At 37.4% G+C, this 24,584-nt stretch overlaps 1 protein-coding gene and 1 long non-coding RNA gene across 4 annotated transcripts in view; one reads left to right on the top strand and one right to left on the bottom strand.

The window, feature by feature from the left end:
* EYS (eyes shut homolog) overlaps window positions 1–24,584 on the bottom strand; it is a 1,404,981-nt gene that overhangs the window by 697,103 nt on the left and 683,294 nt on the right. The gene's annotated exons all lie outside the window — the stretch shown is intronic.
* On the top strand, window positions 120–21,848 carry LOC127493025 (uncharacterized). 3 transcript variants are annotated; one of them, XR_011388978.1, is made up of 6 exons: window positions 120–309; window positions 409–491; window positions 846–953; window positions 1,514–1,598; window positions 4,902–5,062; window positions 18,838–21,848. It is a non-coding gene; the product is annotated as an uncharacterized lncRNA (long non-coding RNA). The 3 variants fall into 3 exon arrangements; XR_011388976.1 differs by having other exon boundaries at window positions 120–491; XR_011388977.1 differs by lacking the exon at window positions 18,838–21,848 and adding an exon at window positions 9,501–10,089 and having other exon boundaries at window positions 120–491.

The raw sequence follows: 24,584 nt of genomic DNA, 5'->3' as shown, positions 1-24,584 counted from the left end.
TGCCAGCCCTTATTTTATTTGAAAGGCAGGGAGAAAAGAAGAAGGAGAGGAGAGGCGAGGCTAGGGGAAGGGAGGAAAGGGGAGGGGAGGGGAGGGGAGGGGGGGAGGGAGAGAGAGATTCCATCTACTGGTTCACTCCCCAAATGCCCACAACAGCTAGAGCTGCATCACGCCCAAGTCAGAACCCTGAACTGAAGCTGGGTTTCCCTGGACCAGGGACCCAAGTACTTGAGCCATAATCTGCTGCCTCCTGTGGTGCACATTATCAGGAAGTTGTATCAGAAACAGAGTATCTGGTACTCAAATCAGGTACTCTGAAATGGGGATGCAGGGATCCCAGTGGCAATCCAGGCATGACCATAAATCAATCTTCCTCTCTCTCTCTCAATTTATTTCTTTGAGAGGTAGAGTTACAGAAAGAGAGAGGGAGAGACAGACGGAAAGGTCTTCCATCCTCTGGTTGACTCCCTGAATGGCCACAACAACAAGAGGTGAGCCCATTAGAAGCAAGGAGCCAGGAGCTTCTTGCAAGGCTCCCATGTGGGTGCAGGGCCCAAGTACTTGGGCCATCTTATTCTGCTTTCCCAGGTCATAAGCAGAGAGCTGGATCGGAAGTGGAGCAGCTGGGACATGAACCGGTGCTCATGTGGGATGCCGGACCAACAGGCGGGGCTTTGCCTCTCTTATTTTCTCAGTTTCTATTCATTGTCACAAAGGGTGATCTGCTTCACCATCAGAAATTTTATTGTCTGTACACTAATTCTGCAGGCTTTCTTCTTTAGATAAATGTGGGGATGTTTTATCTTCTTTCTAAAATTCTTTATTGCTTATTCTTGTCTTCACAGATATTTTGGAAGTAAGTTACACATTGCAAATGAATATAAGACAGCGTATCATCTCTTCTCACACACCTAAGCCAGAGAACTGGCAGTTACGTCGAAAGAAGAAGAAAGGTAAGTATGGCTCCACAATAACAAGGGAAACCATCAGGTTTTCTTTGTGGAAAATGCAAATTCTAATATTTCATTCAGCAGGGGTGTTATTTTATTCAAGAGACACAGTTTTTAACAGCAGTCATATCTTTTCCCTTAGGCTTATTAGAGTCGAGGCAACACTGTTCTCATTGTGCTCGACTGAATTTAACAGGAATTGACTGAACGTCGGAAACTAGTCTTACAACATTATTGTTTAGCATTTGCTGATGAAACAGTTTGCCTAGCGTACTATGCAGTGTAAATATCTTTCCATCAAGGCTTTTCAATGTTTTCTCTAAAATAAGTACACAGGGTGCTTAAAGGTCAAATGAGTATAATGGATATTTTTACATGATTATAAATATTTAAGAACTCTCTTGAGGACCACTGGGGTTTGAATACCTTTAATTGTTCTTCTCCCAAACTTGCAGTGATTGCCCATATTTGTCATTTGTACTCACATAATAATCATTACTCTCCACTAATTAGGACCTGGCAGAAACACTTTGTGTGTCATAAATTCTATCCATTATATTTAGTTATTCAAGGTACATGCCAGGAAAGGTCAAGTTGTTGCTGAACACTAGAGAGATGTGGGTGACCTACTGCAGTATTATTTGCATGGTAAGTATGTCTTTATATGGCAGATTCTAAGCTTTTACACAGCTGAGCAAAGACTAAAAGGCAGAGATGAAACAGGCCAATCTTGGAAATGTATCATCAATGTAAGACAACAAACAACAAAATTCCATGCTGTTGAAAATCAGTTTCTTCATCTGAGTGTCTTGACTATTATAAAGGTGTTGGTTAAGAAATAAGTATGAATTCTATTTTATGCTTAAGAGAACAGTTTTTAAATTTCTTTTTATTTATTTGAGAGACATAAAGACACAGACACACACACACGCACATACGCACACACAGGAAGGGGGAAGAGAGAGAGAGAGAGATTTATTCTATCCATTCCATTCAACTTCAACCAATGCTTGTAACAGCCAAGGCAGAGTCAGACCAAAGCAAGAAGCTGGGGACTCGATTCTAATCTCCCATTGGGTGGCAGGGACCTAATCACTTGAGTCTTCATCTACTGCTTCCTAAGGTGTATATTAGCAGAAAATGAATTCAGAGTGGAGGTGGACTCAAACCCATGCACCATGGGATGTTGGCATCCAACTTGTGTGTTAACTACTGGACTAAAAGTTCTCTCAAAACTATTTTTGACAGTAATAAGCTTTCCTATAGAATCTTGTGTGTGTATTCTATTTAATCCTTATTGAAGAAGACACTGATTTAATCATGTGGTACATAGTTTACAGATTTTATAAATCATAAATTTATTTAGTCATAAAAATACAAAGAAATTACTATACAATTACAACAATAAATCTATCCTTTCAAGAAATGAGAATCTAGGCCCATAAGTTACATAAACAAAACTAACAGACATAATTTAAATGTTTGATGCTGATGCATTATTTTATCTGACCAAATTGCCTAAGACAAATGGAAATTAAAACAACAATGAAATATCACCTCATTTCTGTAAGAACTGCAAGGATAAAAAGGAAAAACATGACAAGTGATGGTGTCAATAAGGCCAAAAAGGAATCTTTGCACATGTTTGATGGGAAAGTAAACTAGCATGGATATGGTATAAAGCAATATGGAGTCACCTCAGAAAATAGAACTACCACTCCTGGATATGCAGCCAAAGGAAATGAAATTTTTGTGTTGAAGAAACTTCTGCACTCATATGTTTATTTCAGGACCATTTATGTAGCCAAGAAATAGGACAACCAAAATGTCCATCCACTATTGAATGTTTTTTTTTTTTATTATTATTTTTTGACAGGCAGAGTGGACAGTGAGAGAGAGAGACAGAAAGATCTTCCTTTTGCCGTTGGTTCACCCTCCAATGGCCGCCACGGCGGGCGCGCTGCGGCCGGCGCACCGCGCTGAGCCCATGGCAAGAGTCAGGTGCTTCTCCTGGTCTCCCATGGGGTACAGGGCCCAAGTACTTGGGCCATCCTCCACCGCACTCCCTGGCCACAGCAGAGAGCTGGCCTGGAAGAGGGGCAACCGGGACAGAATCCGGCGTCCCGACCAGGACTAGAACCCGGTGTGCCAGCGCCGCAAGGCAGGTTGAATGTATTTTTTAAAAAGGGCTATATTTACACAATGGAATCCAGTCTGAAAAGGGATGAAATTAGGGCAGTTACGATGCCAGTTGGGAGGATCAGATCTGATATTGGAATGCCTGGGTTTGAGTCTTTGCTCCTCTAATCCAGCTTCTTGTTAATATATACCGTGGGAGGCAGTACTGATGAATCAGATAGTAGAATATCCACCACCCAAGAGGGAGACCAACGCTGAGTTCCTGGTTCCAAGTTTCAGCCTAGTCCAGCCCCTGCCATTATGAGCATTTGTGGACTGAATTAGCAGGTGGGAGGTTTGTTTTCTCTGCCTTTCAAGCACAATGAAAATAAATAAATTTTTTAAAAGAATGAAATTCTTTCATTTGTGATAACAAGCATAGAAAGAGAGGCCATTATGTAAAGAGACATAAGCCAGGCAACAGAACTACAAGCACATGATCTCATTCATATGTGGAATTTAGAAAAATTTCTTAAGCTCCACTTATCGTTGAAAATATTTCCAATATTTGCAGCTTAACTTAATGAACTCTTTAACTTCTTATACAACTAAAGTATTCCATTTTTTTCATTCAATTGTCTATTGTTTCCTCTTCTTATGAGGTTGCTTGATATTTGTTTTGTCTCTGGTGAAAAGATAACCTCTCAATTGGCAGTTATGACTTATCCATGTTTGATTTCTTCATGGAGCTTAGGCACTGGCCTGAGAAAAATAAATTCAGAGTTTTTAATTCACTGGCTAGTCTCATATTGGAAGTAAGTGTGATTCTAAGCTAGGACCTTTTTCATAGACAGGAAATCCACCAGTTGCCAGGTGCTTAAATGCTACTTCCTCTGTGACTGTAGATTGGTTCTGGTCTCTATGATAGGATTGGATCATCCCTTTGCTCATGGGGCTTTCTACTGGCAGAAAAACTGTTTGCACTCATTGAGCCATGGTTAGATTTTCCAACAATTAGGGGCAGCTGAACAAATAGTAGCTAAAAGCTTTGTATTTAATGTTGAAAATACCATGGAATTGAGTTGTTTCCTGGATAATTTCAAAGTATTATTCTAGTTGATCGTTTCTTTCAGGGTATATTCTAAGGAACCATGTGAATATATGCATGCTTTCTTTGTGTTTGTAAGTGGAACTCAAGTTTATTCACATCATGTTCTGCTAGAATTTCAAATCTTTCCACTGAATAAGTGGATTGTAAAATGTATTTTTGCAATTGTGATTGAGATTAAATATCAGTGATATGGTCAATACTCTAAATCAGTTAAAGTGGTTCTAATTAAATTATATTTCAGGAGCTATAAAATAATAGTTAATACTAAAATAATTGACATTAGATTATGAAGTGCTATGATCAATGATTAAATTTAATCAAGAACAATATATTCAATTATTATCTTTATGCTTATGAGTAATTAGCTAAATCTAGTAATATTTCCTTGAGATAAGACAGCTACTTTAGAAAAAGAATACAGAAAATTCCATATGTTAACTTCATATACTTTTATATCATGTTTGGCAGTCATTTAAACTAAAATGATCTAAACATGATATTCATAATTTCTGAATACTTTGAAGTATCTTTAATTTTCTAAGTTATTAAAGGGATAAATAAACATGTAAGTTAATTTTTAAATGCAATTTTTTTTTTGACAGGCAGAGTGGACAGTGAGAGAGAGAGACAGAGAGAAAGGTCTTCCTTTGCCGTTGGTTCACCCTCCAATGGCCGCCGCGGCCGGCGCGCTGCAGCCGGCGCACTTTTTTTTTGTTTTAAAGAGAGTGTTTGCAGTGGTCCTTTCTTCCTTACATGGACAACCCCAGAGAGAGTCTTGGGTCATGTTTTGATAACCTCCCAAATACTCAGCTCAGCCAAAGTTGTTCAAGGAAAAACACAGGTGTGGAAGTGATAGAGTCAGCCTGCTTATTGGAAACCTAAGGTGGGGATAAAAATGACTTTAAGATGATTTGGGTGATAAATCATAACTGAGAATCTGACTTTACCTCTTTTATTTCTTGAATATAAAAAACTGCCCTTAGGGTTACTGAAATGTTGGGAGCTTATATATAGCTTATGCTACAAATGTATGTCTTCCATTCTATTTTGAGAATGGCCAGCACATTCCACTTTCAGAGAATGATGATGATTTCACTATGAAAATTTGGTAAATGTGTCCTAAGTCGTTAGTCGGGTTAATCTGACAAAATTCAACATATATTTATGGGCTTCAGAAAGTTCATGAAAAGTAAACATCACTTTTAATTCCAATTTCCCACAAAGTTTTTAACTCCCTAACGCTTGGGCATATTGATTCAATCTAATTGAACCCAACTACTCATAAAATCTATTAGCCTTAGACAATGCAGTTGGGATTTCCGATTTCTCTTGTGTATCATACATCTTTTTATGGAGGGGTGTGAGAAAAGTTGAGGCATCATAGCTATTTGATGTCCCATATTCTGTCTACACAACTGAATTTCATTTCAGAAATACTTAAATTATGTCTGCTGCTTGGTCCTTTCATAAATGGCTTAAAATACACACACACACACACACACACACACATATATGCACACATACTGTGTATGTGTCCATGAGTCTCTCTGTGTGTCTGTGTGTATATCTATATGCTTCTGAGAGAAAAGAGAAAAGTACGGACTTTGGAGTCAGGAAGACTTCCTTTTGACTCCAAGCTTCATCATTTATTACCAATTGGACCTTTTATTTGGGAAGTAGATATTATTTTAACTTCAATTTTAATTAATTTATCTGAGAGACAAAGAAGCACATAAACACACACACACACACACACACACAGATAGAGAGAGACAGAGAGAGAGAGAGAGAGAGAGAAAGGGAGAGAGAGAGAGACTTTCAACTGCTGGTTTACTCCTCAAATACCCATGGGGAATATGACTGAACTGGACCAATGCTAGGACTTGGAACCTAATCCAGGTCTCACACACTGGTGGCAGGGGCTCAACTACTTGTGCCATCACCTGCTTCATCCTGAAGTGCACATTATAGGAAGCTTGAATTGGGAGTGGAGATGGGACTTGAACCCAGGCACTTCTACATGTGATTTTGGCATCCCAACTCAGTACCTCAATCACCAAGTCAAACTTTCACTCCCAAGTGGGTATTATTTTCAAACACTACCATGTGTCAGATAAGTTATCCATGCTACATGGGATGCCAACATGGGATGCCAGCTGCATGGGATGCCAGCATCTCCTATCAGTGTGCTTGTTCAAGTCCTGGCTACTCTGCTTCTGATGTAGCTCCCTACTAATACACCAGTGGAAGATGGTCCAAGTGCTTGGGCCCTGCCATCCACTTGGGAAATCAAGATGGAGTTCCTGGCTCTTGAGCTCAGCCTGTCCCAGCACCATTGTTTTGTCCATTTGGAGAGTGAAAAACAGTGGAAAGAAGATCTCTCTCTTTCTCACTCTCATTCTCTCACTTTCCTCCTCTTTCACTCCTTCCTTCCCTCCCTCTCTAAAGCTCTGCCTTTCAAATAATCAAATAAATAATTGTTTATAAAAGATATCCATGCTGGATACACGGTTGATAAAACAGCATAAGAATCTTTCTTTTACAATTTAAATCACAAGGGGGAGGATGATATGCATAACACATCAATATGCTGAATGAGTTTGAGGACTGACTTAATTTCAGATGGAAGTGATCATATCACCAGACAAATGGGATGTGAAGTGGAATCTGAAAAAAAAAAATCAGCAGATCTTTAGAATTAAATAAGAGTGTACTAGGCAGAGGGAAGAGAATATGCAGAAGTTTCTGTGGACACATGAGTGTGAGTGAGTTGACAAAAGCATCTTGGGAGCTTTCGTACCTCATAACATGTGTGTGGGAATGCTAGCTGGGATAATGAGATTAGAGAACTAGCCGAGGCTACTTCTCCTTTTGATATCAGTTTCTGCATGTATAAAATAAGATGTTGCTGGTAAAATGTGCATGTTATTTAAAATTTAGTTTTCTTCGATCATTGACTAACATGTAAGATTTGTATGTTTTTATGGAGGAAGGACTGTGTAACACTTCAATAAATCCACACATCCCTTGATTATTGATAGATGGCTTGAGCAATTGGAACAAGGATAAATGTCTAATAAATGTTAGTTTTTTCATTAGGCTGCCTTGCTTTGATGTGTTGCTCTGGTAAAGATGCCAAAACAATGCTGCAGTTTTGGTAGCTTAAACAACAGATATTCTTTTCGCATAATTCTAGGTGCTGGAAATGTAAGGTCAAGGTGTCAATAAGTTTAGTTTCTTCTGAGGTCTCTTCCTGGCTTAAAGATAATCACCTCCTCACAGTGTTCTCCCTACCTCCACAAACACATTTTTGGCCTTTTCTCTGGCTGCACCTGTCTATGGTGTCTCTTTCTCTTTTCACAGGGACACCAGTCATACTAGATTAGTTCCCACACAAATGTCCTCATTTGGACATTTATTCATAATTACCTCTTTAAAGACCCTATCTCTAATAAATCCAATTAAGGGGGCTAAGAGTTAGGTCTTCAACATTAGTTTACATTACTTTTTTTTTTTTTTGGCAGAGGACCCAATTCAATTCATAACATTTTGTTTGTTCAGATTGTTCTTAAATTGTATGTCTGCTTCTGTTTTTCACTCCAGGCTGGAAAATATTTTTGAACTCACTTGTCTCTTAAGAGGTTTTTTTATTTCTTCTGTTACTCTTCTGTTTACTGCCTTTCTCTAAATATGTTTTATGCTTTGTGTGCAATTCTATCTTCCTGGCTTCAAAATGTCATTATTCCAGTTGGACACAACATATTTATCAAATCTGGGCCAAGAAATTGATAAAACCAAATCATTTGTACATATCATACAAAAATACATTAATTTCTATAGAAAATTTACATTATTTTTGAAAAAGGGGTATATCTGTCAAATATAAATTGCATAAATTATGTAAAACATTGAAAGGATAAGAGGATCATAAAGCAATACATAAGAAATTACAGCAGATGTCATATTATTGTCAACAACAAAAAAACCATCAAGAAAAACAAAAACTGAATGATATTAAATTGAGAAAAATAGTGTTCAGTGAACTATGGCAAATATACTGTTCACTGAAACTCTGTTTAAATCCAGATATCCAGCTCTATTAAAGTGATCCAAATAGTTAAAGTGATATATTCTGGGTGAAACTTTTTAATCTTCTCCTGAGTAATTGACACATGAAATCGCCATGGTCTGAATATTTGCATTCCCCAAAGTTCATATTTGAAATTCTAACCCCAAGGTGACTGTTTTGAGGTAAGTTATGGAGAGGGGATTTGATCATGAGTGCCAGGGATAGCACTGAGGTGTAGCAGGTTAAGCCCCTGCCTGTGGCACTGCCATCCCATATGGTACCAGTTTGAGCCCTGGATGCCCCACTTCTGATCCATCTCCCTGCTAATGGCCTGGGGAAGCAGTGGAAGACAGTGCATGTGCTTGGGCCGCTGACTCATGTGTGAGACCCACAAAAAGCTTGCATCTCCTGGCTTCTACTCAGTTCCAGCCTTTGCTGTCATTTGGTCATTTGGGGAGTGAACCAGCAGATGGAAGACCTCTCTCTCTGTCTCTCCCTCTCTCTGTAATAAATAAATCAGTCTTTTTTTTTTTTAAGATTTATTCATTTATTTGAAAGTCAGAGTAACACAGAGAGAGGAGAGGCAGAGAGAGAGAAGTCTTCCGTCCGATGGTTCACTTCCCAGATGGCCGCAACGGTAGGAGTTGCGCTGATCCGAAGCCAGGAGCCAGAAGCTTCCTCCGGGTCTCCCACAGGGGTGTAGAGGCCCAAGGACTTGGGGCATCCTCCACTGCTATCCCAGGCCACAGCAGAGAGCTGGACTGGAAGAGGAACAGCCGGGACCAGAACTAGCGCCCATATGGGATGCCAGCACTTCAGGCCATGGCGTTAACCCACTGCGCCATAGCGCCGGCCCCAATAAATGAATCTTAAAAAAAAAAAAAAAAATGAAAGAGCTTTATACTCCTGATACATGTACTGTTGGTCTATTTCAACTTAAAAATTAAAAAAAAATAGATCATGAGTGCAAGGTGTTAAGCATGGGATTAATGTCTATATAAAAGAGGCCTAAGGGAGCTTGCTTATCAATTTCAGCATGAGGACAAGCTGAACCATCTATGAAAAAGTGAACAGCAAGCTCTGGAATCTGCCAGTGCTTTTATCTTTGTCTTTCTAGCCTAGAAAAGTGAGAAATATATATTTATTGCTTAAAAGTCAACTATTTTGTGACGTTTTTGCTATAGCAGCCCAAACAGACAAATGCAGATATTGTTAATCAGCACTATATATTGCATTATCTTATTTATTCTAGGTATTATTGTTGTCTCCATTTTATAGCTGAGAAAAATCAGCATCCAGAGGCTTTGCCACACCCAACTACTTGTCCATGGTTGCAGATACTGGCCTTTGAGCCAGAATTTCCTTGATTCCATAACACTGCTGTTTAATTGACATCTTCTGATATGCCAGAAAGAAATACAGAGGAAGGCTATTATAATGGATGCTAAGCAATGAAAATGAATCCTCACCATATGTGTGTGTGCCCAACAGACGATATTTATGCAAAGTGATAGGAGAGCAATGGATGTCAAATGATACCCTCTTTGAAAGCTGTTCAACATTCATTTCTATCAGAAACATACCTCCTTTCATATGCACACACTTACACAGCAATAAAGTTTCATGAATAATTGGCTGTTGTCATTCATTACCTGTGTCAGTCAGAGCTGCCCTGGAAAGACTTTTTAGGCAAAGCTGTTATAACAACAAATCCACCATCACAACAGGCACAAACTATAACAACTTCAGACTCAGAACCCAAGGATGGACAATAAAATTGAAATGAAAATTGATGATTTGAAACCTTAAATTTTAGCTTTCAATTCTATTAGTTGCATATAACCAGGCATATAAATATTACTTCATTGTTTAAACTAAAATTCTCTTAGAGAAAGCCTCAGTTAATTATAATGTAAGACAACACCATTTCTTTTTTTTTTTTTTTTTTTTTTTTTTTTTTTTGACAAGCAGAGTGGACAGTGAGAGAGAGAGACAGAGAGAAAGGTCTTCCTTTGCCATTGGTTCACCCTCCAATGGCCACCACGGCCGGTGCACCGCGCCTATATGAAGGCAGGAGCCAGGTGCTTCTCCTGGTCTCCCATGGGGTGCAGGGCCCCAGCACTTTGGGCCATCCTCCACTGCACTCCCGGGCCACAGCAGAGAGCTGGCCTGGAAGAGGGGCAACCGGGACAGAATCCGGTGCCCCGACTGGGACTAGAACCTGGTGTGCCAGTGCCACAAGGTGGAGGATTAGCCTATTGAGCAGCGGCGCCGGCTAGATAACACCATTTCAAACAGCAAAATGTAGGTAACTGGATTATCCTGTTATATTTAATGCTTATAAGAGGAGTTGGAATACTAATTCCTCACCTAAGCTCTTCATCTAGATTAAGTGATATGCAAATGCAAATTGTTTTCAAGAGATTTTTATATGTTATTTTAAAAAAATAGGTAAATACAATTTCAGAGAAAACTATGTGGTACAAAGGATCTTCAAAAGTTTACAAAAATGCATATTATGAAAAAAACTATGCATGGATTTCAAAAATTTTTACACCAAACTATCCTTTTATTCTGTTTTCCATGAACTTTTTGATATTCCCTCCTGTGTGTATGCACCCAGACACACTTACAAGTTCCACCAAGAGAATACATAACGAGGTATTTTTGGAGTATTATTTCTGTTCTAAAGTTTTTAGTAGGAAAATTTTATGGAAGAACAAATGGAAAAGAAAAATGAGTTGACTGAAATATTTTCTCATTATTGTGTTTGAAACATAATTACTCATAGCTCAAAGTACATAAAGATTAAATATGTATTACATATATCATATATATAATATATATTAAATGTATATTACATAATTCTGTTTGTGAGTGCACTTTAATAGAAAGGAATAGCCTAAAGTTAAAACTATGAGACTTGGCCACATATATATTCAGTCTAACCATCTGAGAAATAAAAGGGGATGCCTGAGGACAATTTTAAGGACCACACAGTGGCTAACTTTTTTAGATATACTGGTGAATATGTTCCTACAACTTTTGTAGCCTGAATGCCTAATAACTGCTGATATTCAGTAGATCTGGGGGTATAATAATACTAAGAGTCAAGCCCAAGCTTAGGCACATGTATAATGAGAATCCTGACAGTATATTCTTCTGAGACTATCCTTTCCACAATGTCATGTCCAGTATAAATTCTTTCCATTATGAGAATAAATACAAGATGCAAACTTCTTAGGTATCTGTGGGTAGAAGGAATCCAGAAGCTTTAAACTACCTAAGAACATAAAACAGTTTATTATTTTCTTTTTCTTTCTATCAAAGAGCTAGAAGTTTAAGAGCAAAACCCAGAACCAAATCTGCTAGGTACAGGTTGCGAGATTTTAGGTAAACAGAAGAATTTTGAAATGAGGTAATCACAAAACAACCCACACCACTTGTCATATGCTTTTGGTTGGAAAAACTTCACCACTACCATATTTTGACATTTGGAATCTACAAAAAAAAAAAAAAAGCAAAACAAAAAACCTCTCTTTTTGTTATTTTTACTGCACTATCTTGCTTAACATTTTGAAAGGAAAAATATGTCTGAGTAATTGTAGAAGCTGTACAGCCTTTGTTGAGGGCAGTGGAAAAGAGAACAGTACATCATAATAGTTTTGTGTTAATAGGCTTAAGAGGGGTCAAGGTCATTGTTGCCTCCTTTCATAAATTTGAATAAAAAAAGACACTTGGTACATAAGTGCTGTTGATTATTGTTTATTTGGAAGACAAAAGCAAAAATACTTAATATGCTTGTTTCAAGATAAGGTTATATTTTCAAATCTGGAGTTTAAAAGCTCTAGCATTATCCTTTCAGAATAACTAGTGATTCAAGTCAGTAGACGGGGTCACAGATTAATCCTTCTTGGGACAATTATAATTGCCTAAAATGAGTTGAACTGTACTCTTAGGATTCAGTATCACTGTGTTAATACAGACAAAAGAATATCCAAAGCATAACTGAATCAAACAGGATTCATGAGTCTGTGAATCAACTGGTATTCTGGGGGCCAGTCTAACAATTTTCCCTTGGTCGCCAACAGTTATATCCTATATTCCAGAGCCTTCTCAGGTGCTGGAGGAAACTCAAGTGTAAAATAAAATCTGATTCACTGTATTTTCCTACCACAAAACAAGAATGAATTCCCAAAAATATATCTGAGATTGAATGTGATTTTAACTATAACTAGTTTCAAGTCTTTTGTTACTTGGAGAGGAGATTCATCTTCGAGACTCTCTAACTTCAGTGAATATTCTACTTCCATGCAAGCAAGAGCTGCAGTGACTAGGGAGAAGAGAAAGCTAATATTCTTTGCTCTTGCAGGATAAGTGTCTGGATTTAAATGAAAGCTAACTCTATTTATTACTTGTATATGGTTCCAAGTGCCATAGTGTCTTTTTCTCTACAGTCACACACTGTATGGCCTAGCAATCCGCTGTCTTTGTGTGTTTGGGGTTGAGAGGGCCTGTTCATAATACTATCACAAGATATGGAAAACTCTGTCTTTTAAATGATGTGACAATCACACACTGAATCTTAATATCACATGGGCTAGTCTGAAATGCTACATGGTTATTCTAATGCATATATTATATATATTTTTTTGATTGTCAGTGTATGCCCAGCTTAATACTGTGGCATATGGTACTGGTAATGGATATTTTACTTTCTTTGACAAACATCTGTAACATTTATGTTAAGTTAAAAACATTAGACTTTTTTAGAAAATCAGAATTTTCATTTGGGTAGTAATTTGTATTTTAATCTTGGCTTTAACTACAAGCATAAACTTTAATTGCCTTTTAGGAAAATGTGGATCATTTTGTACTTAAAGATGAATAATCTTAAACATTAAAAGTACCTTGTTTGGTATACACAAGATAGATTTGTTAAATTTAATTTATTTTGAAATATTTTGAAAGGGCATCTTAGTGGAAAAATGTTAACAAGATAAAAGTATTACTAAAAGTAGAACTTGTAAGAAAAAATTAACTTAGAATTCAAGGAAAGAAGCATAAGCATAAATATTTACCTTACAAATTCTCACCTTTAAGACTTCAATTTATGTAGAAATACCACTGTTTTTCAGGAGTATAGACAAGGGCTATAAACAACAATCAAATCTCAAAAATGTCAATTTCACAGTGATTTTTCTACTTACTTGTTGAATTCTTTATTTAGTGGAGGGTTATGCCCGTGATTATAAAGTAAATTGAAGTATATCATTGCAAAATAAGAAGGAAGGAGGGAGGGAGGGAAGGTGGGAGTGAGAGAGGGAGGGTAGGGTAGGAAGTGTTATTATGTTCTTAAAGCTGTATATTTGAAACACATGAAATTTGTTCTTTTTAAAAATTTTAAAAAGAAATCATTTTAAAACACTAATATATATGAGGAATTTAGCATATTTTTATTTATTTTGTAAGTTAGCTATTTTTAATTATTTATGAATTCTTACTCTTATAAAATGCCCTATTGGAATTACACTGAAAATTCAGCACACTTGTCCCCTCCCCCTTTATCCATTTGTTCTATGCAGTTTCAGTTATCCACAATCAATTATGGTCCAAAATACTAAGTGAAAATTTTCAGAAATACACAGTTCTTAAATTAAAAACAAATCAGTATAAAAGACTTCCTTCTCCTCTCTACCCTCCCAAAGTGCCAGTCTCAATTGGGTGTGTTAGAATCCTGGTTGCTCTTATTCAACAGCTGGCACACCATCACATTGCTACCAGATGTTACTAGGGCCAGAGTAAGGGTAATTTTACAGGGTAGAGAGCTGATCGCCCTGCATCCTGCAACTGTGGGAGTCCTGAGAATATGCATTAGACCTGTGCTCACTCACTCTATGTGATCCAGGAGTTCCCCTCAGCTTCTTGGGGCTTGCACAAGCAGCAGCCCATTACAACATCTGGACTTCACCTGAGGCACCTGCACCTGCACCTCCTATCTCATAGTGCAGGGAGCCCTAGGCATAAAGTCCAGCATCACCCTTGCCTGCTACATGAGAGCAGTAGGCCGGTACATCTCTGCCTTGTGAAAAGGGACCATGGATGTATTACAATCTTTGGAGTAGCTCACACTCGCCCACGGTATCTGGAGTGCTCTATCACAGAATTATGTTTGGACAAATGGCTACCACCATCCCAAACACCAGGATCCCATCCAGGGAGATTTGAATAATGGCCCCACCTTATCCTGCAACACCAGGACTATAAAAATCATTACTAAGTTCCTGAAACCCACTGGTATCTACCCAGTGACACCGAGGGAAGAAGCTGCCAGCATCCCACCTCTTCAGAGTGCATACCAGCCAGTGCAAAATCTCCTATGTTACTTGTAGTCACTTTGATATGGGACCAATCAGGGAGACTGGCTTAGGCCCATGAGCTGGAGATGATACCCACTGCTCCCTATGTGATCTCACCTATTTCCACCCACCTGTCAAGCAGACTACATAACCACTCCCCTTTTGGAAGTGGATAAGAGGCTGGAGCGTGCTGAGCTGGACTCCTGTTTCGCTGGTTCTGGTGCCCGCTTTCGCATACTGCTCACCACTCTCCCGACCACTTGCCCTCTCTTGCTTGCAGTCTCTGGATTGGTATGGAATTCCCCATTTAATTTTTCCAACCCATTTTCCCTTAATAAAGCCCTCATGCTCCTGTGTACTTCTCTCACTTTCCAAGTAAATCCTGAACTTTACCATGTTGTATGTCTCCTATGGGCTAGTGTTTAGAAGTCTTATCTATGTAAATGACAAGAACCCAAAATATTAATTTGTGGCTTAAGGTAAACAATAACAACTTGGTAGTACAGTTGCAGGCTTCAGTTCACATCCCCCAATTCTTGACTAGGGCTTGTAGTGTTAGAAGCCTTAGTACCAGTCATACTGTCCCAGGAACAACTAAGAAAGCTGCCATCTACCTGATAGAACCACAGCTGTTTTTGGTACCATAAGGTTTCACTCAGGCTTGAAGATACCACAAGCCCCAGAGTCACTCACCCTTTGATCACTGAGCTCAAGAACAAGGATCCCAGCTATCACAATCCCTAGTGTAACTGACACCCAACTCTGAGGACTGTAGATACACATCCTGGGAGGCCCATATTCACATCAAAGTCACACTGAGGCCCCTAGGGAATGCTAAAGTATTACTTATGTACATACGTGACATTGATTAAGGCAAAAGAATGAGCTCAGAGGTTACATTCTGGGCTCACCTAGAACCGAAGCCAAAGCAACAAAGACAAATGATACCCTGCATTCAATGAAAAACAAACAAACAAAACAAAACAAAACAAAAAAAACCCCTCCTTTTAAAAAACAGCTACTCCATATAGAAAGGACCATTATATCAGATGTGCAGATGTCAATGTAGGGACACAGGAAAAAATGAAGCAGCAGCAATGTAGCATGGTAACTCCAAAAGAATACACCAGTTCTACAGAAGTGTATGGTGATATGAAGAAAATCTATGAAACACCAGAAACACAATTCATTTAAGGATGGTGAGGAAAAACTCAATGTGGAAAAAAAAAAAGGAATATGGATAGACAGATTAAAAAATAAAGAAAACAATAGGTGACATCAATGAAGCATTCACTAAGAAGCTAGAAAGCATTAAGAACAAAACAGAAAAAAACAAAAACCATACGGTCACCTCAATAGATGTAAAGAAAGCATTTGATAAGACTCAGCATCCCTTCATGATAAAAACCCTCAGAAATTAGGTACAGAAGGGATATAACTCAAAATTATAAGGGCTATTTATTTATTTGTTCACAGCAATTTTCATACTGAATGGAGAAAAAACTGGAAACATCTCCCCTGAGAAACTGAACATGACAAGGACATTCACTTTCACCACTCATATTCATTATTGTCAGTATTAACAAGGAAATTCAGGGAGGAGAAAGAAAAAGGAACATCAACATTGGGAAGGGGAAGTCAAAATATCCATCTTAGTCATTGTAATACATAAGCTGTACTTTGGAAATTTATATTTATTAAATAAAAGTTAAAAAAAAAAAACAAAATATCCATCTTTTCAGATGACACGATGGACAAAGTTAAACTCTCCACCATCCATGTTCATCAGTGATATTGATCAAAAGAGAACTATAGACTTTTGTAATGGTGATATGTTTATAGGAGTTCAGTGTATTTTATGACCTCTATTTTTGCAATATTTGAAATTTTCCGTAATAAAAAAATAAAGTAAATCATAAAAATAAAGTGGTGTGAGGTCTTTGGGGAGTGATTAGACCATGGTGGTAGAGGATGCCCTCAGCGAGACCTCTCCTCTCTTTTCAACATGTGCGGACACAGTGAGAAGTGCCACCTATGAACCAAGCAACAGCCTTACCAGTCACCAGATTAGCCAGTGCCTACATATTGGGCTCCCCAGTCTCCAGAACTGTGAGAAATACACTTCTGCTGCTGAGAAACTACTAGTTATATAATAGTTTTGTAGAGCAGGCTGAGTGGGCTAAGATCTTAGCATGTACCTGGAATTTCAGAAAAGTAAAAATAGAAGTTTTTCAAGAAATAGAAATTAAAAATACTACCTTCGAGTAAATAAATATCTGAAAGATATAAGCCTTTTTAACAGCAATAAAGCATCCTAGAAATCAATGGAGCAATGCCTTCAAATCTGAGGAAAAATGATTCACACTTTGTGTATAATAAAGTACAGAATTAAGTCTGAGGGTTGAATAAATATACATACAGATGTCGTTAAGACTGTCACTTTCTGTGCATTCTTTGATTTAAAGGCTAATAGACAAAAAGTTCCAGCATTTTATTTCAGTAAAATGAAATAACACAAGAAAGAGGAAATGGATATTTAGAAATCATTTGCCAAATACAGGCGAATGGCAGAGTGTCATCTCTGACAGTCGTATGGTAGATCTGATAAAGAGCATCCAAAAGAAAAAAAAATTGGTAATTTGAAACCATGCAAATAACAAATAAAGAAATTACTTAAGAAGCAGGTGTGTGCATAAATAAAGGGTTGGTAACTGTAGTGTGGTAACTGGCTGTCCATAATATCAATATGTGACATTCATTATTTGCTTGTTGATTTTCTCAAAGTTGTCTTACTTTTCTGAAGGATTTGGCTGGACAGGCAGAGTTAAGGGATGTCGATGATGATTTTGGAAATGAATACATAAAAATTGTTATATCTGTTTAACATTTAAAAGGACTCAGTAGCCGATCCAGGTTCATCTTAGGCCTGGCCACATTTCCCCTCAGAGACAATATCTATTAAAACCTGAGATGCAGAAAGGACTAAGAGTCATAGTGGACAATCTCAAGGGGCAGGGACTTTTAAAGCTATGCCATAGTCTTTGCAACACTCCAATTGCATGGGTTCAAAAGCCAAATGGAGAAGGGAGATGAGTACAGGATATCTGCCTCATTAATGAGGCAGTGGGGCCCATACATATTGTGCTTCCTAATCCCTATACCTTGCTATATTTCTTACTGCTACTCTCCTCACATCTGAATTCTGTCTAATAAGAAGACAAAACCTCTCTTCCAGCCAGTCTCTTGGCCACATTCAAGCAGGAAGGAGTATCTTAAAAGAGGCATAGACCAACTTACTTTCTCTCAAATGCGCTACTAGGTGTGACCTTGTCTTGCCTGATCTGCCCAGGATCTGTTCACTGTACTCCTTTGTTTCAAATGTTGGGAAGCATGTGTGTTCCTGGTGGTGGTTTGGGGAGGGGAGGGGTTATTGCATCTGCACTCAGTAGCCAATGCCCAACACCTCATCTCACTTGGCCCTTCCTATTAAAGGATGCCATGCATCGTATTGTTCCCTACCTCTTTAATCACTACTGTGAAGAAGACAGTAGCAAGAACTCATGATAACAGAGTTTGTTTAAGCTGCTGGTTTTTATTTTATTTTATCTTTTTTTTTTATCACTGACCAGACTCCTTGCAGGGCATGTTTTCAATCTCCCTCTTAAGTTTATTTCCTAGAATAACAGGGGGGTCAGGGGTAGGCAGGCGGCATCCTGGCCACTCTGATTCAGAGTTCACATTTTCTTGCTTGCTAAATTATAAAAGTTTCTCTGTCCACCTATGTAAATTTCCTCTGTTCTCCAATCACCAACATATGTCTTTTACACTATAGAGATATCTAATTGATCACTAGATGCTATAAACTTTTCAGTTGGTATTATAATCAGGAATAATTTAAATCTGTATGTCTTGTAACAAAGCATTGTTGGTTCTATGCTTAAAGTCTTGTCTTCTAGGTTAAATATTTTCCTAAGACTCCTAGAGTTTGCAATGCATTGGTAAGGTAGAATTGTGTAAAATCATTGACCTGTTTCCTACCTGCATTCAAAAAACATTGCTTTAACATTTTCAAAATTCAAAAACTACTTTAAAATAACTATGGGTTAAAATTCTTTGTGCTCTTTTAACTGTCCTAAATGATAGGTTATCTATCACGTGCTAATGCTTTTCAATCAAGGTTTTTCCATGTTTTGTAACTAACCTATGTAACAAAATTTTGTGTTCTCTCAGGACTAAACAACTAAGAAGCCATCACATTTCAGGCTGTAGTCCAGATGATGCCCCAGAGGAAATGTGCATTCTACCAAGGACCCTTTGATTGACTGTCAGAAGAATGACCTGCTGCTGTCTCTCAATGAATCCCCTTGCAGCCAGAGCAGTTTTCATACCAATATCATAACAACATTCATGTGGGGTGTGTGTGTGATGACATAATAGATGGACTAATAGGCAGTTAGGTCAAGTCCCTGAAGCAGCCTTCAGCAAGACAAAATACAAATCTCCCCCTTCTGAGTTTCCAATTTTATCATGAGACTAGAAAGACTAAATTACCAATGCACCCATCTGATGTTTTTTGTTTGTTTGTTTTATCTTGAGCAGGATAGACAGGATTACAATTCTGGCCCTCTGATGGGTTTTGTCACTGCCTTCTTGATTGATTGATAGCTGTTATCCTGTTCCTCCCCTGAATTGTGCTTAAAAGATCCTACTTTGAAAAATTTCTCAGTCTTCCTTGGAGCCCCACTCCTGACATTGCAGCAGGAGGTTTCTGACTTTAATAAATCTTACTTTGCTTAAAAAAAGGATATAGGTAGAAATATAGAATAAATGCAATAAGATTTAAAAATACAGGAATTACCTTTGAAATACAGGAGGGCTTACAGAGAACAGGAGTGTCTTTCCCTACTTATTTAATTTTCTAATGGAATCTACCATTAATTTGCTGTTAAAATCTAATTTAAAGACACAAAAAGTGGAAAGATAGAATAAACAGAACTGTAATAGGCTGCATATGACCAGAAGTGTCACACGGGTAAAGAAAGGATACTGGTGTTTATGATCAGTAAGTCCACTTGGGGGCTGGGAGTGTGCTGTTCGGTGGTAGGCCTTGAGGGGGGTGGCAGTGGAGCACACTGGGAACCACAAAGTCAGTTTGTACAGGAAATCATAGGTAAATTCACTTTTTTCTTTAACTATACAGTCTTTACACCTCATGATATAGAAAGTATGAGGTTCTCAAGGTCATATTATGTCTATATTTTCAATTCTACTTTCCATCATGCTTCTAAAAATAATAAGCTTCTTATTCAAAATGCATCTATGTAACTTCTCGGTTTATTAACAGTACACGTCATCATAGTTTACTTTCTCTCTCTCTGCTAATACAGGATTACTCCTGGCAAGAACATCAAGCATGCTCTGCTTATGCCACTTTGCTCTCCAATGTTTTATGTATGAGTCTGAGGCCAATTCTGAGAATACAATATTCTGTCTACATGCATTAAAAGCAAAAGCTCTAGTTTACTGGGAAGCATTCATATGTTCCATTATCTTAGGCTGTCAGGTGTGGGATTTTCTATTGACCTACTTTGAAAGTGAGTTTACTCATTAATAAAAATTTGCTAGTGATTTTGCAGTTTTCTTCAAATAAGACATGAAGCTAGATGTTTCTAATTGAACTTTAGTATCTCATATGAAATGCACTCAAGGAAGCCTCAGGCAAATAGTAAGCTGTTGACAGTTCTTTTAGAAAAACTTCATTTGATTGTAGTAGTGTTTTTCTTTTTCTTACATATTAAAAAGAAGCAAACTGAAGTTTCTAAGCTTCATGAAACGATCACAGTGGGCTTTTTCCCCTTCCTTTCAACATGTTAGACAAAAATTGAGCGTCAAGCATAAAAGGCTACTTTCAGCAAAGCTGCTCATGTGCTAATCTAAAAGAAGTTGATCTCCCCTTGGAAGGGATCCTAGAAAACCGAATTGGAGGCAGATTTCTTGGCCACTTTCACACATGAGTTTCTTCAGAGTAGTGGCAGAAATCAATGGTTTCCTTAAATAAAACACTCCAGGGACAGAAGAAATCAGAGCCTGGCTCAGTTCCTAGAATTTGTGTTTTTTTCTTGCGTGATACTTCCCTAGTAAGTACTTTCAAAGTCAAATTCCTTTTTGTACATTTATAATAAAAATAAGAACCTAAACTTGGATATAAACTTCTGATACCTAAATTAGTTCCATTTGGGTGTTATCAAATCTTCATTCTCTGGACTCTGGTCCATGGTAGGCAAACTCATGCCAAATTGACAAGATCAGCAGTAAGCCACTGGATTGCTGAGCTTATTAAAATTATTTCATATTTTATTGAATGTGTATGCATTTCTGCATGAATTCTTTGTATGCTGTTATGCCTTTTCCCCTTTTCCCTGGGCTTGCTTTTGTCTTATATTGATTAATTCATTTAGTTACACATCTATCATTCATTAATTCAGCAAAGCTTTGTAAATATTTAATATTTCTTCACCTACTACAGACAAGTACTAAAGAATTTGAGTTTTATTTCTGAATCTTTATATTGAACTTACTTGAGACATTCAAAGCATATTTTACTAAAGATTTTTAAGCCCTACTCAGATATATAGATTTTTTTTTTCAAAATCTCACTCAGTACAGAATGGATACTACTAGGTAGTAAGGAAATATATTGATGTTGAAAATAACATAATGATAATATTAGCTGACCTTTGTTGAGTGGTTAATAAACAGATTTTTCTAATTTGTAGTGTTTTAAATATTTAATACATTCAGTAAAAATTTGAAGTTATGAGATCCAAATTGCACAGCAATGCTAATGACAATTATAGAATCTGGTTCCTCAACTAAAGGACTGATGTTTTCAGAACCGCATTGAATGCAACCACAAGAATAGTGGCATAGTACTGAATGAACAGTTTTGCAAATCTGTTTCTGGACACATTCATATCATAATTAGACCTCTGACCCATTACTATGAAAAAGCTCTACACTTGCATTAAAAACTTAAAATGTTTGATAGACAAATGATTTCTAAGTTTTATTAAGAATTTTGTACATGTTAGCCACATACAGTACATTACATGATATGAACAGTAACCCTATGCAACGGGTACTCTTACTACCTGCATTGAAAAAATAAAGATGTGAAGGTCCTGACTTGGTAACAACTGCAGTGTCTCACAATCAATGACAATGTTACCTGTTTCCAGAAACTTGCGTTAATTGCCATGCTATATGTCTTCTTTAGTATCAACAAAAGTGAAACCATCAATGTTTTGTCAAAATAGGCTGCTAAGACATATTATACTGTTAAATTAAATTGCATTGAAAATGATCATGTATGGACAATTCAAAACTATTGAAGTTTAGTCAGAATCTTTCTTTTACAATGTAATTTCATCTGAATTATTATTTTAGAAAGAAGAAAAAGTAAATCCTAGCTTAGAATTCTAGTAATTTTTGCTAGTAATACTATTCAAATGAAAGCATTTATAATAGATAAGTAATTTCTCAAAATGTTTTCCTATAATTATTTGGATTCTTGAGTGATTACAAAGGAAATATAGAAAATTCAGAGTAGATATAACACAGTAAATCTCTATTCAGAGAACTATCTTCAATCCAGGACTCGACCCAGAAGAGCTTCTCTAATTATCTTGTACTATAGCTATCTACATAATATCCTATTTGTAAAATGATCTGTAAAGTTTTTTTTTTAACTTTTATTTAATGAATATAAATTTCCAAAGTACGACTTATGGATTACAATGGCTTCCCCCCCATACCGTCCCTCCCACCCACAACCCTCCCCTTTCCCAATCCCTCTCCCCTTCCATTCACATCAAGATTCATTTTCGATTATCTTAATATACAGAAGATCAGCTTAGTATACATTAAGTAAGGATTTCAACAGTTTGCTCCCACACAGAAACATAAAGTGGAAAATAATAGATGATTTTTTTAAAATGACGATGAAATCAGATCAGACCTATTGTCATGTTTAATCCCAGTGAGAGTCAAGTTGGGAATTGATAATTGATAATTTCTTTTTTTTTTTTTTTTTTTTTTTTACAGAAGATCAGTTTAGTATGCATTAAGTAAAGATTTCAACAGTTTGCACCTCCATAGAAACACAAAGTGAAATATATTGTTTGAGTACTCGTTATAGCATTAAATCTCAATGCACAGCACATTAAAGACAGAGATCCTACATGAGGAGTAAGTGCACAGTGACTCCTGTTGTTGACTTTACCAATTGACACTCCTGTCTATGGCATCAGTAATCTCCCTATGCTCCAGTCATGAGTTTCCAAGGCTATGGAAGCCCTCTGAGTTCTCCGATTCTTATCTTGTTTAGACAAGGTCATAGTCAAAGTGGAGGTTCTCTCCTCCCTTCAGAGAAAGGTACCTCCTTCTTTGAAGACCTGTTCTTTCCACTGGGATCTCACTCACAGAGATCTTTTGCCAGAGTGTCTTGGCTTTCCATGCCTGAAATACTCTCATGGGCTTTTCAGCCAGATCCGAATGCCTTTAGGGCTGATTCTGAGGCCAGAGTGCTATTTAGGACATCTGCCATTCTATGAGTCTGCTGAGTATCTCACTTCCCATGTTGGATCACTCTCCCCTTTATTTATTCTATCGGTTAGTGTTAGCAGGTACTAGACTTGTTTATGTGCTCCCTTTGACTGTTAGTCCTTTCATTATGATCAATTGTGAACTGAAATTGATCACTTGGAGTAGTGAGATGGCATTGGTACATGCCACCTTGATGGGATTGAATTGGAATCCCCTGGTATGTTTCTAACTCTACCATTTGGGGCAAGTCAGCTTGAGCATGTCCCAAATTATACATCTCTTCCCTCTCTTATTCCCACTCTTATGTTTAACAGGGATCACATTTCAGTTAATTTTCAACACTTAAGAATAACTGTGTATTAATTACAGAATTAAACCAGTCATATTAAGTAGAACAGACAAAAAAACTACTAAGAGGGATAATGTATTAAGTTGTTCATTAACAGTCAGGGCTATGCTGATCAAGTCACCGTTTCCCATAGTGTCCATTTCACTTCAACAGGTTTCCTCTTTGGTGTTCAGTCAGTTGTCACCGATCAGGGAGAACATAGCTGGTTCTTCATAATTGAGTACACATTGGATGCATATTAAAGTATATGCTTTAAAAAGCTGCAGAGTAATTCGTTTTTTAAATCATGAGTTGCTTTCTGGTAACTATTTCTGTGCTGTTTCTTTAGCATAAAGTGAAAAGTGCAAAGTGAATTTTCTCCTGCATTTAAGTCCAAAGGAATCCTGCATGCTGCCCTCTCTGTGATGTAATGAGAAAGTCCAGGCCACACAGTGCTATCTCAGCAGAATCCAGTGTGTTCTGATGACATCAGTACCAGCCATGAATCAAAAGGACAGAGGGCGAAACCCACATTGATTGTACCTGGTTTTTTGCTCTCACATGATATGGGAGAATATAAATGGAAATTGTTGTTTAAATGTGGAAAGTAAAATTATATGTCTTGCATACCTAAATTATTGGTAGATTCTTTTTAAAGTTCATGAAGGGTGGAGCAGAATCCAGAAGTACTGTACCTCATCAAGAAATAATTATGCAGCCAAATGTAAATAGTGTTATATAGATGGATGGACAGATAGAAATTTTTTCCTCATAATGACATTATATAAGATTTCATTTGAAGGTGGAGATTTCATGTTACTTATTATGATGCTATCTCTGGGGAAGTGTTACTGCCACAGTCTCAATTATTCAAGGAAGTGTGTGAACTTTGTGCGGTATTGACAGAGGTTTAAACAAGCCGAGGGCACATTCCTCTCAGGGTATGGATAAACATTTATGCTCTATTCAGTACATGAAATAATGACCATAGTGGATGTATTTTACTGCTCTTCTCCATATGATGTAGACCCTTGAACTTTGTAAC

This window comes from Oryctolagus cuniculus, chromosome 5, assembly GCF_964237555.1.
Source record: "Oryctolagus cuniculus chromosome 5, mOryCun1.1, whole genome shotgun sequence".
NCBI classification, from domain to species: Eukaryota; Metazoa; Chordata; class Mammalia; order Lagomorpha; family Leporidae; genus Oryctolagus; species Oryctolagus cuniculus.
This window is presented reverse-complemented; position numbering and strand designations above follow the sequence as displayed.